Source organism: Chelon labrosus (assembly GCF_963514085.1).
Source record: "Chelon labrosus genome assembly, contig: SCAFFOLD_252, whole genome shotgun sequence".
NCBI classification, from domain to species: Eukaryota; Metazoa; Chordata; class Actinopteri; order Mugiliformes; family Mugilidae; genus Chelon; species Chelon labrosus.
The window spans coordinates 1-13826 of NW_028181769.1; the positions used below are offsets into that span (position 1 = coordinate 1).

The 13826-nt window shown below is 39.8% G+C and overlaps 1 gene segment (V, D, J or C); it reads right to left on the reverse strand.

Annotated features, from left to right (window-relative positions):
- Positions 1–13028: 13028 nt before the first annotated feature.
- Positions 13029–13370, reverse strand: LOC311509708 (immunoglobulin heavy variable 1-46-like). The segment is given in 1 exon: positions 13029–13370.
- Between the last annotated feature and the right edge of the window lie 456 nt (positions 13371–13826).

Sequence of the window (13826 nt, forward strand, 5' to 3'; positions counted from 1 at the left end):
AATCCTCTCTGATCTGTGTATATCATCAACACTACAACCAATAGTCATTTAATCATTCTAAGATATCAGTCCTAGTTTAGATATCAGATTGTTTTTACAAAAAAATAAATAATCTAAGCCAAATCATCAGCCAAAGTCATGTTTTAATATGTTTTCATATAGTGGTTCTCTCCAGGTACTCCAGCTTCCTCCTGCCATCTAAACACATGCTCATATTGGCCGTAGGTTTGAGTGTGAATGGTTGTCTGTCTCTCTGTGTTAGTCCTGTAATAGACTGGAGACCTGTCCAGGGTGGACCCCTCCTCTCACCCAGTGACAGCTAGGATAGGCTCCAGGTCCCCGCAAACCTCCAGATGACAGGTGCTTACAGAAAATGAATGAATGAATGAATGAATCTGATCATTTATTCTGGCCTTTGCCTGTGTGAATCTCTTTCTACTGAAAGCATGTGGTGATTTCATACCTGGATACATACAGATATCCAAATATCACGTAGCATAGTGACAGATGTGTGTGTTGCATTAAGGAAATCCATTTGCAGCTCTGGAGTTTTCCTCAATGTTTCAGCCCTGCAGGTGTGGTCCCAGAGGTGCAGAGAGAGCGGGAACTTATCTGTCGAAAGATGACGTGAAGTTTAGAAACAGCAGGAAACTGAAAGCCTCTCCTTGTGTTAGCCTGGCAGTGGAGAGGGGTTCAGAGGAGCTGTCCAGTGCTGAAGTTACCTGAAGTTCTGATAAGAAGAAGGACAGTAGGATTTCATCCAGTGTCTCAAATAAACTAAGAACCTGTCACTGTGAGTCTCAAGCACAATAATAAACAGACAGCTGATAACAAACAGGCTTTATTCAAATGAGGTGAAATTAAATTCTTTTTGGTATAAAGACCATTTCTAATGAGCAGAACAGACAGGATATGAAGACTGTTTAAATGTCATCAGTCTTTTGAATCATTTGTCATTGACAATCACTTGTTGCTTTATTTCCATCTCTCTGTGTCATACTAATGTTTTAATATAGTTTAGATTGTGAACATTTCACATTTCTAATGATCTTATTCAGACAAATTCACTTTGAGTTCTGTTCAGTTTGGTCTTTGTTTGAGACTCATTTCATTTAATGTAGAAGGAATATGACTTTTAACCTTGATAGTACTGAAATGATTATTGGGAGTAGTATTTTCTCATCTGTTAACAGTAAATAATACATCAAACTTCATTAAACTGGTTTTGTAGGTGGAGAGAAAACCCAGCTGTCTCTGAGTCACATTGCTGTTTGTTGTCTGTGGAGGTTTTTGTACAGCTGCTCCACTGTCTTCAGTCACAGTGTCACTTCGAGCACAATAATAAACAGCAGAATCTTCAGACTTCAGACTGTTCATCTGCAGATACAGCTGTTCTCTGTTGTTGTCTCTGGAGATGGTGAACCGGCCTTGAACTGACTGAGAGTAGTAGATGTTGTCAGAATTATAATGAGCAGCAATCCACTCCAGTCCTTTTCCAGGAGCCTGTCTGACCCAGCTCATATAGTAGCTGCTGAAGTCCAGTCCAGATGTTGTACAGGTCAGTCTGTGAGACTCTCCAGGTCTTTTAACCACTGGTTCAGACTCTGTTATGGTCCAACCTTCAGCTCCACTCCAAACAAACAGAGCAACCACCAAGAGTGTCAGCTTTCTGTCAGCCATGTTGACAGTGTGATTAGTAGCTTTTCAACTCCCCTTTAAATATGATGTCAACTGGAGCCCTGTGAGAATTTGGTTACAGTCAGCTCCTCCTACATCACTCCATCTATTAAAGTCACATTCAAGGTTCTTTTTAGTGAGATGGATAAAAGCCTAATTTTGAGTTTCTATTCATTTAAGTGATACGACCGGCTCGTTGGCCGCAACAAAACTGGAGTTGTACACTCAAGTGAAGTATAATAAAGCAACATTTATTAAAGTAAATCTCAGATCAGATGGGATGTGGAAATCAGAATCAGGGGTGTAGGTGAATGTATGGGTGTGTTGGTCAATGTGTGGTCCATGTTGTTAGTGCGAAATAAGATAACTCAAACAAAACATTAGCACTCTGGTTTGGTGCCACCGGGAGAGATCAGAGCAGGCAGAGTGAGAGAGCTGGCATCTTAGAAGGCGGGGTTATATAGGCCTAACAGGAAATGCTGGCCAGGTGCTCCATGTCAGCCTAATGCACTGCTTCCAACCTGCAACAAATAAACACACCAACAGTACACTGCACGCCGACACATCGAATTCAGGCCTGGGGCCGTCGCATTATGTATTTCACTTATATCCACATTTTAAATGATAGCTCCCTGACACAGTACAGTTGTATACATTTTATTTTCAATATATTAAATAACAGAAAATATCATTTCACTTCAAGATTCTTTGATTTCCACGTTTTTTCTCTTGGTGACTGCTTTTAATTGAGGAATTGTGTTTCCAGGTTGTTTCTTCCATTCTTATATATCTCATGAACAGTCTGAGTGAAATTCGTTCACTTGGACCCAGAATGAACTGAATAAAACTTTGAGGGTAAAAGGTCAAGGTTGACCAAAGAGAGACTAAAAACAATTGGAATCTCATTTTGTTCTGTTTGTCCTCATTCTCTGAAATACTAGGTGTAATCTGAAATCCAAATTACTGTAAACTAAAAAAAGGTAGATTACATATTTAAATGTCATTTCAGAAAAAAACTAAATATTAAATTACACAGATGATGTTTTTTCATGATTTCAAATCTCTCTCAATTTATGACAAGAAATAATGGAAAAAGTGAGAGATGTGTTTTCAGTGGTATGATTTTTTCATTTAATATTTATCTAATAATTTTAGTATTAGTGACTGGATTGTGTAAAATGCTTGTATTAAGTGTTTTGTGTCCTGTTTCAACTACTCAAACAAAGGAGCTTTATCATGGATCATTATGTTATGGAGAAGGACTGGAGGTTTTTGTACAGCTGCTCAACCAACTTCAGCCACTGTGAGTCTCTAGCACAATAATAAACAGCAGAATCTTCAGTCTTCAGACTGTTCATCTGCAGAAACACCTGATTTCTGCTGTTGTCTCTGGAGATGGTGAACCGGCCTTGAACTGACTGAGAGTAGTATTTGTTGCTACCATCAGCATAGATGTAACTGATCCACTCCAGTCCTTTTCCAGGAGCCTGTCTGACCCAGGCCATAGAGTAGCTGCTGAATGTGAATCCAGAGCCTGTACAGGTCAGTGTGTGGGATTCTCCAGGTCTTTTAACCACTGGTTCAGATTGTGTCAGAGTCTGACCATCAACACCTGTCAAGAGAATAAAAAGCATCAAGTGAAATAAGCTGCTGACTCCAATCAAAGCTATGTAAAATGAAGATGAGTGAAAGTGTTGACCTGCCCAGCAGATAGTTAAAAGCAGCAGTCCTGTCCTACAGTCCATCATGTTAAACTGTGTGTCCACTGTTCTCTGTCATCCTCTCTGCAGTCAGATAAGTAGAGGTGGAAGACATCTTTGTTTTGCATTGACTCCTCCTCTCAGGAAGGATGCAGCTGTACTGAACTTGTTGGTTTTGTTAGTTTAAATTTAATATCCAGTAAAATTCATGACTGGTTTAAACAAATCATGCAACCTCATTTGATGCTGCATTTTCAAAACCTTTATTCATCAAGTCATTTTTGGTTCATTTGTTTTATTAGAAAATAGTATATCATACTGAATGTCTGATTATTTCACCCAAAACAAATGCTTTCAATTATTTTTAAAAAAAGACAAATTGTACATATGTTTTTTGTCCATAATAATTGGAAGAGAAACTGACTTCTTGAAGTTGAATATCTAGATGGATGATGGATGATCTAGATTTTGCCTCACTGACATCAAATCCTGGATGCAGATCAACTTCCTCAAACTAAACTGTGACAAATCAGACCTAATCATTATCGGCCCCATATCCCTCAACAAAACTACAGACAGTTTCTGCCTCACCATCGACAACTGCACCCTGTCTCCATCCCCCTACAGTCGCAACCCCGGAGTCATCTTTGACAGTAACCTCTCCTTTGATCGTCACATCAATCAAATCACCAGAACTGCCTTCTTCCACCTCAAGAACATTGCCCAACTCCGTCCATCACTCTCCTTCTCTGCTGCTGAAACCCTCATTAACGCCTTCATCACTTCCAGAATTGACAACTGCAACAGCATCCTCTATGGCACACCATCCAAAACTTTAAATAAACTTCAGTACATCCAAAATTCTGCTGCACGTCTGCTCACCCACACCCGCACCCGTGATCACATCACTCCTGTCCTCCAGAAAACTCCACTGGCTCCCAGTTCCACAGAGTATTCAGTTCAATATTATCCTCCTCCTCTCACACAAAGCCCTCCATAACCAGGCCCCTTCCTATCTCACTGACCTGCTCCATCGCCACAATTCATCCTGCAGCCTCCTTTCATCTGACGCAAACCTCCTTACTCCACCACTCAGGACCAAACACCGAACCTGGGGCGACAGAGCCTTCTCTGCAGCTGCCCCCTCCCTCTGGAACTCTCTCCCCAAACACATCCGCGACTGGACCGACCTTCCTACCTTCAAATCTCTGACAAGAACACACCTTTTTAAAATTGCTTTTAATGTTTAGCTCAGTCTATTGTGTTTTTAGTGTTCTATTTCATATTGTTTTACTGATTTGATGTTCTTTTTATGTAAAGTGTCTTTGAGTATCTTGAAAAGCACTTTTAAATAAAATGTATTATTATTATTATTATAGATGGACTGTTTCTGTCTGTACTGTAACAGTAAACTCCTCCTCCAAGTGTTCAGACACCGTAATCCCTCAATAATTCCTCTGTTTTTATATGTTTGTGTCCTTTGCAAATTAATTGAACTTTTAGTCAATGACTGTCAACCCATAAAGAAAGATGAGAGTGGAGAACATTCAGACGAACTGAGTGTCCCCATATTTTAATGAAGAAACTGCTAACATAGACTCAGTATACAACAAAGGTCATAGCCGTCTCAGGAGGCTAAGGTGGTTTAATATCTGCAGGAAGCTGCTGGACATGTTCTACCAGACTATTGTTGACAGTGTCCTCTTCTACGCTGTGGTGTCCTGGGGAGGCAGCACTAAGAAGAAGGACACCTCACAGCTGGACAAGCTGGTACAGAAGGAGGACTCTGTGGTAGGGACAGAGCTGGAGCCCCTGATATCTGTGGTAGATGGAAGGACCTTGAACAAACTCTGGTCCATCATGAACAACGCCCACCACCCTCTATAGGACACCATAGTCAGACAGAGAAGCTTGTTCAGTGATATGTAGTAAATCTATATATGCAAATATCCTACTGGACACGGAAGTTCCCTCGGGATAAATAAAGTACCTATCAATCAATCAATCTGTCTATCTATCAATCAATCAATCAATCAGTGGATTTCTCAATCTATCTATTTATTATGATCAATTAATTGATGTGTCAAATATATATATTGTCATGCACCTGTCTTTAACCTTCAATATTACCCATATTAGGAAAAAATACATGAAACAGGCAGTAACAAAGCTCATCATCAGCTGATTGCTGTCTTCACTGTTTGTGTTGAACTTCATATTTTAGGTCTTCTACTGCCCCCTGGAGGTTCTAGTGGAAATAAATACTTGGATGTTTTTGTACAGCCTCTCTGTTCACTTTAACCACTGTGAGTGTCTGGCACAGTAATACACAGCAGAGTCTTCAGGCTGCACATTCTGTCCATTTAGAGTCACTGTGTTGCTGGAAGAGTCTACGCTGATACTGAACTTGTTCTTCAGTGAATCTTTGTAGAATGTGGTGTATCCATGAGCTGCACTTCCAATCCACTCCAGTCCTTTTCCTGCAGGTTGTCTGATCCAAGCTGTGTAGTAGCTGCTAACAGAATAAGAGACCTGACAGGTGATGGTCAGACGTTGACCTGGCTGCACAGTCACAGAGGCTGGCTGTGTCAACTGTTCACACTTCACACCTGTTAAAAGAAGAAAATGTTTTCTATCAAATGATCAGGTTATATTAGAAAACAACATGCGCTGACTATCATCTAAAGAGACTCACATCCAGCTGCTAGGAGCAGTAACAGAGCTACAGGAAACATGTTTGTTGGTGAAGCTGACTTGCTGTGAACTCCACTCCACAGTCTGATGGGAAGTTTTTATATCTGAGGAACAAAGGACGTCACTGAGTTTGCATACAGTCAAACATATGAAGCATCAGTGTTAATGTTCCATCTAGATGTTCATTTAGTAAACTCATAGTGCTGTTCTAACTGGAGCCAGTTTAAGAGTCTGACTGTTTTATGTTCAGTGTTAAAACATGTTTGCTGCACATGTGGTTCTTTGTTTTAATCAGTTATTTGATTGTAACACTTTCAAATCAAACTCAGTGACTTCTTCAAAGAATACATTCTACTGCTGATAGAATTTTCCATCAATAATGAAGGAAAACATTTCCAATAACCAAAGAAACTAACAGAGCCACCACCAGGATCAGTGCTTTATTTTAGTCTTTAACATGTTTTCAAATGATTCAAATGCTTTTTAAACATCATGTGCTTCATCCTGACTGACCTGCAGCATTTCTGTGTCTCCTCTTTGGACTGTACCTCTTTATTGCTGCACACTGAAGTTGTGACATAAAAATAAAAAAGACCCCTCTCTTGACTGGTTAAATTCCATTAACATGAATATCAGTTCAATCCTCTTCATACTATTTCATCAGTGTCCCATTTTACTGTGAGTAGTGTTTGGTCACATGTGTTATTTGTGCAGCTCTGATGGTGGTTTCAGCTGCAATGAGTTTAACTCACAACCAATAATACACATCTCTGACCTTTCTCCAAGTTAGTCATGAACAATTAAAGACTGAACAAGTTCATTTGTGTGAAAGCAGTGACCATATACTGTCTTTATTCATGTTCACAGTCACAGTGTGTGGTTGTGTCTTGCTGGTTGCTGAGTATTTGTTCAGGTCTGTTGGTGGTTTGTGTCACTGTGTAGCTGATACGTACACAGTAATACACAGCTGTGTCCTCAGGCTGCAGATTCTGTCCTGTTATTGTCACTGTTCCAGCAGAAGTGTCTCTGCTATCGCTGAACTTGTTCTTTAAAGCATCATTTTGCCAAAGAGTACCTCCACCCCACATATGAGAAATCCAGTCCATTGGTTTTCCTTCACGCTGTCTGATGCAACCTGTTGCATAGCTGTCATCAGTCAAAGAATAACCAGAGACCTGACAGGTGATCGTCAAAGACTGTCCAGGCTGCACAACCATTGAGTCTGGCTGGATGAGATCAATACTGTACACACCTGTGGAAACAGAAATCAACATTATCTCCATCATTCATCTGACTATTCAGTGTTTCTAATGTGTTTATTAGTGTGAATCCACTGAAAGCTGCTCACAGGATCCAGCTGCCAGCAGCAGCAGCAGCAGCAGCAGAGCTACAGAGAACATGGTTGATGTTGGAGAGGATCTGATGGGAGCTTCTCTTCTTCTGCTGCAGCTGACAGCATGATATCAAGTCTTTATAGGAGACTGTGAGGAAGGTCACTTTGCATAAAGGATACGGACACATTAGAAAAGAAGGATGGACTATAACGCTTGGATTGATGTTGTCTGAAGAAGACATAGCTAGTTCAGATAAAGAGGACATTTATTTATTATTGAAGAAAAAGTGACTTTGCCTCTATGACTGGGTTCATGATGTTGACATGAAATTTATTGTGTGATTGTTTAAAGCAGAGAGAATATTTTGGAGATGATTTAATATGTTGAGTTTTCTTAAACTGTTGCTTCCTCTTGTGTCACTGTGTCTTTGGAGCTCCTTAATAAACATATTGAATCTTAAACCACCATAAACCAGCCTCTCACTGACTGATGATCTATCACCACTATAATGGGCAGTAACAAAGCTCATCATCAGCTGATTGCTGTCTTCACCGTTTGTGTTGAACTTCATATTTTAGGTCTTCTACTGCCCCCTGGAGGTTCTAGTGGAAATAAATACTCGGATGTTTTTGTACAGCCTCTCTGTTCACTTTAACCACTGTGAGACTCTGGCACAGTAATACACAGCAAAGTCTTCAGGCTGCACATTCTGTCCATTTAGAGTCACTGTGTTGCTGGAAGAGTCTTCATCGACACTGAACTTGTTCTTTAGTGAATCTTTGACATCTGTGTCTGTACTAATCCACTCCAGTCCTTTTCCTGCAGGTTGTCTGATCCAAGCTGTAGCATAGCTGCTAACAGAATAAGAGACCTGACAGGTGATGGTCAGACGTTGACCTGGCTGCACAGTCACAGAGGCTGGCTGTGTCAACTGTTCACACTTCACACCTGTTAAAAGAAGAAAATGTTTAGTTCCAATCTATCAAGTGACTCTGCAGAAGAACAACTGTTGACTGAGACAAACCCAGAGAGACTCACAGGATCCAGATGCCAACAGCAGCAGCAGAGCTACAGGAAACATGTTGAGTCTGATGTTCTGTGAACTCCACTGACAGTCTGATGTCAATGAAGGAGTTTTTATAGCTGAGTGACAAAGAAGCTCACTGAGTTTGCATAGAATTCAACACATACAGGATGGATGTTGGTCTGACTCCAGTCAGTCGTTCTCTCAGTGTTATTATATCTGCAGAGTTAAGACATGTCTGAATCAACTCTGTTTTCCATATGGTATTTTAATCTCATTAAAACTGGAACGTTCTGAAACGTCTCTGCATTTACACTAATGAAACAATAGTTAAAGTCTGACAGTAATGAATAACAATTAAAAAGCATTGAGAAAAAGATTATATCTCTGTGTGTTATATATGAAGTCAACTGACATTTGAAGTGAATGAAACCAACCGACATTTATCCCAGTCAGTAAAGAAAGGTGAGAGTGAAGAGCCATTAAGAGGAGTCAGTGTGCTGTGATCATACTGTCAGAGTCTCTGCCTCAGTGAGACTCACAGGATCCAGCAGCAGAGCTACAGAGAACATGTTGGTGTTGAAGGAGATCTGATGGGAGCTCCTCTTCTTCTGCTGCAGCTGACAGCTTCATATCAAGTCTTTATAGGAGACTGTGAGGAAGGTCACTTTACAGAGAGGATAAAAACACATTAGAAATGAAGGATGGACTGTTTTATAACAAGTCAAAGGAACACATTCACATTTACACTCACATCAACATAATATTAAACCTTCAGTCTGCTGCAACAAAAACCATCTGAATGAAGAAGGTTTATTGAGACTGTGTTTCTCTGAATGTGTTGATGATGTTACATTAAAGTTTATCACATGAATGTGAAAAGAAGAAAGAAAATGTTTGTTTTAGAGAATGAGATGGGTTTTTGTACAGCTGCTCAACCAACTTCAGTCACTGTGAGTCTCTAGCACAATAATAAACAGCAGAATCTTCAGTCTGATTAGTAGGTTTTCAACTCCCCTTTAAATATGATGTCAACTGGAGCCCTGTGAGAATTTGGTTACAGTCAGCTCCTCCTACATCACTCCATCTATTAAAGTCACATTCAAGGGAATCAACTCACAATTTGACTTTTGGACAAATATTAAATGTCATTGTCCTCTCAGAGACACACAGACACACCAGTCCTATATTTGGTAAAATGAATAACTGATGTCATCAAGTCAATCCTCTCTGATCTGTGTATATCATCAACACTACAACCATGAGGATTTGATTAATTACAAAATGTCAGTCTTGGTTTAGATATCAGGTACACTAGTCATTATTCTGAGCATTGACTAAATTCTTTTTTTTTTGTCATCTCACAAAGTCACACCAATGATTTAAAATTATTGATTGTGGACATCTCACATTTTTGTGTTTATAAAGGAGCAAAACTTTGCATAGAGCTCCCTCTACAGGTTTAAAAAGGAACATTCAGCAGTTCAAAGCTCTGTTCCACATCACTGCCTGGAAGCTTATTGTGGAGCAGATGTGAGCATGCAATAATATAAAGCATCTGTCCTCAGCCCTACTCATAATACTCTGCTGAGAATCAGTGTGGAGTTTGATGGTTTAATGGGACAGCTACAGGAACCAGGAGGACAAAGACAAAACTCTTGGTGGGGAACAGAAGGCTGAGATAGTTGACTGGAAGGCAGATGGAGCAGATGAGTCAGAGACAGGTAGGGTCCGTACCAGGAAGTCTGATGCAGAGGGGGGGGTCAATGGAAAAGTACGTCGAGGGAGATGGGTGACTGGGCTGTGACAAATAATGTCTAAATATATAGAGTCAAGCCAAACATCTGGACTGTTATCTGTGTTGTTCTGACAAACCAGTCATCTACTCTGAGCCTTGTGTGATCTCTTTAGTGCATGAACTGACACTGAACTGACTCACAGCTGACCAATAAACATTTAGCAGCCAAGTGTCCATTTAACAGAAAAACTAAAGGCTCTGCAGGGATGGCAGGAAAATAAGAAGACAGGAGAAATAACAGGACAAAAGTTCCACACAACACAGGAAGAATAACAGACGACACGACAGAGAACAAAGGGAAAGGCAGGGCTATATATACACACAAGTGGGCAGAGGGGTGACGAGACACAGGTGAAACTAATGAGGACGGAGCACACGAGGAGAAACCAATGAAACAATCAAACAAATCAAAGAACCATGACACATTCAAGGTTTATTTTATTTCAACAATTGTCTCATTTCTCTTTACTATTGATCTATTCCATCTATTTTACCTATGGTCATATTTTGAGGCTCTCTGGCAGAGGACAATTTTAAAAAGAATATATAAAATAATTCAACTTAGATTGTAATTGTAGGATTTGTTGATTACCATCTTACTCACTTGGTGACAGCTTATACCTGAGACATTATCCAGTTTGTTTCTCCCAATTGTTTTTTTTTTTTTTTTTTTATGAACTATCTCAGAACAGTTAGAGGGAAAATCCATCACTTGGACCCAAGGATGACAGAAAAAACTTTTGGGGTCAAAGGTCGAGGTATAACTAGGACAGATAAGTGAGACTAAAACTGAAATATTTATTTATCTATTTGTTCTAAATCTCTCTGAAGTGTTCTCTGTAATTTTATATTCAAACTAGAGCAAATTAAAAAAATAATAATTGAAAATTTTAGGTCAGCTAGATGGGTATAAGCAAACCACACAACGACACAATTCTGTGCTATTACTGTATAGAATGTTTACTGCTGTGTGTCCCTCCCATTCCCTCCCCTCCTCTTCCTTCTTCTTCCTGTGAGTATCTCTGTCCTGGAGTTGTGCGTTTCCTGTGGAGCTCTATACTACATCTGTCGTGGTCTCATCAGCCTGCCCAGTCTTCATGGAATCCTGCAGTTATCCACTGAATGAACAGTTCTGAATGATATTTATCATTCAGCTTCTGTCTAATCTTAAAATAAATGATGGAACAAGTAAAATATATATTTCCAGTAATACTATTTCTACAAACCTATAGGTGATCATTATTACTGGCTGGGTTATTTTAAAATGTCTGTGGTTACTGTTTATTGCCCTGTTTTAACTACTCAAACAAAGGAGCTTTATCATGGTAACTTTATGACATGGAGGAGGACTGGAGGTTTTTGTTCAGCTGCTCAACCAACTTCAGTCACTGTGAGTCTCTAGCACAATAATAAACAGCAGAATCTTCAGTCTTCAGACTGTTCATCTGCAGATACACCTGCTGTCTGTTGTTGTCTCTGGAGATGGTGAACCGGCCTTGAACTGACTGAGAGTAGTATTTGTTGCTACCACTAGGGTTGCTAAGAGATGCAATCCACTCCAGTCCTTTCCCAGGAGCCTGTCTGACCCAAGCCATGTCGTAGCTGCTGAATGTGAATCCAGAGCCTGTACAGGTCAGTGTGTGGGATTCTCCAGGTCTTTTAACCACTGGTTCAGATTGTGTCAGAGTCTGACCATCAACACCTGTCAAGAGAATAAAAAGCATCAAGTGAAATAAGCTGCTGACTCCAATCAAAGCTATGTCAAATGAAGATGAGTGAAAGTGTTGACCTGCCCAGCAGATAGTTAAAAGCAGCAGTCCTGTCCTACAGTCCATCATGTTAAACTGTGTGTCCACTGTTCTCTGTCATCCTCTCTGCAGTCAGATAAGTAGAGGTGGAAGACATCTTTGTTTTGCATTGACTCCTCCTCTCAGGAAGGATGCAGCTTTATTGCAGATATTTGATAAAACTGTGGAGCTGATGTCATCAAGTCAGTCCTCTCTGATCTGTGTATATCATCAACACTACAACCATGAGGATTTTAATCATTCTAAAATGTCAGTGCTTTTGTCATTGACAGAGTTCTGTTACTGTTAGTGATGTAAGAAGATCAAACATAAATGTAAATCTAAAATGATGGTGTTCCCCTCTGTTGGTCCAGAGCAGGAAAGACTGTTTAAATCTTGTGTTCTCTCCCTCAGATGAAGCTGATCTGGAGAAATCAGAAGGATCCAATAAATAGGGGGAGGAACCTTGGCACTCCGTCTCACATTGTATTCTCCTGGTCGGTGCAGCAGGAGTCAGTGTTTATGTAGCTTCTGTTTTACTTCTTTATTGTGTTGGAAGGGTTCAGTAGTCTCTCTTTCTCTGTCTTATTTCTGATCAGGGTTCAGTTTGGTATGTTTAGGGTTAGGGGGAAAACACCAGGTCCCACGGTCCTTTGTGGCTTCTTCTTTGTTTAGTTTATTTGACCGACCCATCTTGTTTCTTAAATGTTTAAGTTGTTTAATCTTCGTACATTTAATGTTTAAAGCAGTTTCTGCTTGTGTTCAATCGCTTTATTGTGAGCCAGTCAAGGTGATCGTGACAGGGAATAATTATTATTGTAATATTAACAAATTGATTAATTAATACAAATATCTGATATCAAATACTATAAAATGTGTATTACTTATGCATTTAATGTAAAACATATAGAAATCTATTGTGGATATATGTTTAGAGAAAACCCAGCTGTCTCTGAGTCACATTGCTGTTTGTTGTCTGTGGAGGTTTTTGTACAGCTGCTCCACTGTCTTCAGTCACTGTGCTTCTCGAGCACAGAAGTAAACAGCAGAATCTTCTACTGTCAGTCTCTGGACCTGGAGGTACTGAGTGCTGCTGGACACATCTTCAGTCATGACGAAACGACTTTGGAAAGAACTGCCATAGCTAGCAGAGTTTGAACCTGTGTTCATCCTCCCAATCCACTCCAGAGCTTTTCCTGGTTCCTGTCGTATCCAGTGAAGATAGTACTGTGTCATTCTGTAACCAGATATGACGCATGACATCTTCACTGTCTCTCCAGGTCTCTTCACCTCAGAGGGAGACTGGTCCAGTTTGATCTCACTCCAAACTCCTGGAAGCAAAGAACTTGTGATCATCATCCATAACACTGTGATATTAACAGAAAAAGTCTTCAGTGTTTTAGAGCAGAAATGATTTTCTTACCGTGAACACTAACTATTAAGAACAAACTCCAGGAAAGTAGATTTTCCATAGTTTAGCACTTTATGATCAGAGTGTTTGTCAGATTTAATAAAAGTCTCCAAACTGCTCTGTCACAAATGACATGAGAGTTCCAGATGATGTGTTTATAAAGGAGCAACACTTTGCATAGAGCTCCCTCTACAGGTTTAAAAAGGAACATTCAGCTACATGTTGCCTGTTCAGACTTCATAGACGTGTATGGGGACAGATAAACCATGATGGAAACATCTAATATCAGAGGAAATGATGAGAAAAGAAGGAGCAATTAAAAAAATAAAAACAAAAAAGGTGTTTTTTTTAAGATAATCTATTCACTATCAGTAATTGTATTTATGCTTAACCTTCCTATT